Source organism: Abramis brama (genome assembly GCF_963993115.1).
Source record: "Abramis brama genome assembly, chromosome: 4".
Classification (NCBI taxonomy): Eukaryota; Metazoa; Chordata; class Actinopteri; order Cypriniformes; family Leuciscidae; genus Abramis; species Abramis brama.
In genome coordinates, this window is record NC_139966.1 from 3602964 (window position 1) to 3605665 (window position 2702).

Consider the following 2702-nt stretch of genomic DNA (forward strand, 5'->3'; position numbering starts at 1 on the left):
CGCTGAAACATGTATATAAACACATATGAACACACGCTGTGTGCTGTGGTGGATATCGACCTGGGGGCTGTTCCATAAACCAAGATTAGAGGATAAGCCAGGCTTATTTCGGTTAGTCAGGCTTATTTTTGGTAGATTCGGTTTCATAAAGCAAACTTAAAATAGTTCAAACTCAGTTACTCTGGCAACTTATGCTGGGAAACGAGCCTGGTCCAGGGCAGGCTAACTGTCAGGCTAAGCCTCAGCTGTTACACAGATCCTCTAACACTGACCGACAAGAACACAATGATATTACCACTGACACTCTCTCATACCATTATTGGACTTTATTAACCACTATTAGTCCAAACATAAATACACAGTATACAGAAAATCTCAAACTTAAATAAGGCTACAATGATAAATTAGACAATATAGACTTATGAATACATTTCTCTCTGGTTTGTTTGGCAGCTGTAGTACATGTTTATGATTATTAGAAGAACATTAGAACACAATCTAAAAAAAAGCTTTGTAAAGCAGAAGTTAAAATCACAAAATTAAAAATAAATAATTACAAAAGCACAGTATGAATTTTAACTGGTAAGATGAATCTGAGCTTAGTAATTGACAGTATATTAGCCTACATTTGAATATATCATAAAAATACACTTGTAGGTTTAAAACTCTAAATAAGGCACATCTAATGTCCAAATAACAAATATTTTAGCATATATATATATATATATATATATATATATATATATATATATATATATATATATATATATATATATTATGTACTTTATTATGTCTTTCAATTCAAACACATTTAACACAATTATACAAATTGACAGTTCCTTTAAAGACATCATATTTTCCCCCAATAAATATTCCTTATTTTTCCTTCTACTTTTTTTCTTTTGTGATAATACCCACCGACACACATGATTAGAACAATAACCAAGAAGTACATAGTTAGACACTTTTACATATGATTTAATGGGGAAAAGACAAAAAACAATAAATAAATATTAATAAAAATGTAACATTCACATATTTATATCAAACTCTTATAATGACACATAATTCCTAATAGTTATTCAAGTAATATTATTTGAATATCAAATATTCAATATAAAATAAGCAAATAAATAAAATAACAAATAACTAGCCTAGAAATAAAAGGGAGGGAGGGTTATATAAAAATGTAGTTAATGTAGGCTAATATATATTCCTTTATTTTATGGAATATTCTTTGATTTTAGAGTTGCACATATCTTTTCAAAATGTATACATTTGCTCTTAATTTCATGTTATCCTCTTCATAATGTTAAGTACATTAAGAATATATTATATTATATGTATAATATATAAAAAATACATTCTAGAAACTAAATCTAACCACTCATTTAAAACTGGGGATTCTTGCTTTATCCAAAAAATTATTGCATTAAAAGCTGTAATTCTCAGCATTCTAAATAAATATACATCATATGTATTAAGTAGCAGGTCCTATACCCAAAACTATATTTTGTATCTTTATATATTTAGTTTCTTAAAAAAAAAAAAAAATTCCCTTAATTAGGCTACTTCTGTTCAATTTTTTTTTATTAGAAGTATAAAATATATGAGTGTAATGAGCTAGAAGTTCACTGCAACTTATCCAACATCCTAAAGATACATTATTATAATTAGAAGATATTTCTGGTGTTATAAAATATGGCATATTAATTTGCCAAGCAAAATGTGTATTTTAGTCAGAATTATTGCGCTCCTATTTGGCGCGCATGCGCGCAGCAGCGCTCATTCAATATGAAGATTAGCAGTAAAATGGATACATTTGCACGACTTTTTAACATTTACAGATGGAGAATATAACTGTAAAATGTAAGTTTTACACTGAGGGGAAAAAAACATGTCACAAATCGCATAAAACAGCACAAAATATACGCTGTTTGATGGTGGATCGATTTGATCCACGATCGACCTCTAGGGCTGCTTCAGAAACGCGTGCACACGCAATTATCTAGACTAGATAAACCTGGATCAAACTAGTGAGATTGCGTGAACTTCAATTACCTTTTATGGAACCACTTTAGCCCCAACTTATTTGTTAGGCTCATTCAAGTCCGGTTTTGGAGTTTAATCCCCGCTTTTCTAAGCGTCTTTTATGGAACAACCCTCTGATCCGCGATCGACCTCTAGGGCTGCTTTAACAACGCGTGCACGCGATTATCCAGACTAGATACACCTGGAGCAAACTAGTGGGATTGCGTGAACTCAAATCAGGTGTTGGAGGAGTTAAATCCCTTTATGGAACAGGTTCAGTTTCTCCATGACTCTGTTATATTGTTTACCGTAAGCTGAGACGCGCTCAACATGTGCGCGCAGCTTTACTCACACAATAACACGAGCATTAGCCTCAGATACAGCACTGCAGTGTTACATCTAGTGATGCCTTTTACACCGTTTCTGGAAACTATGACACACAGAGAACGCTCTGCCTCGACTAAAACACTGTAAACAAGTAAAAACACCAACCTTTCTTCACTCTGAAGGGAGGCGCAGCCTTATGACGTCACACACCAGGGCAAAATAAAAGTCCTCCTTCTTCCTCTCTCCCATAAATGTGGGATTTTTAACCACCCACCCTTCCTCACTTTATAAATGAGCTTAAAACTCCTGCTTCATCCCTCAGTACTCTCTCAAATGAAAAGAGC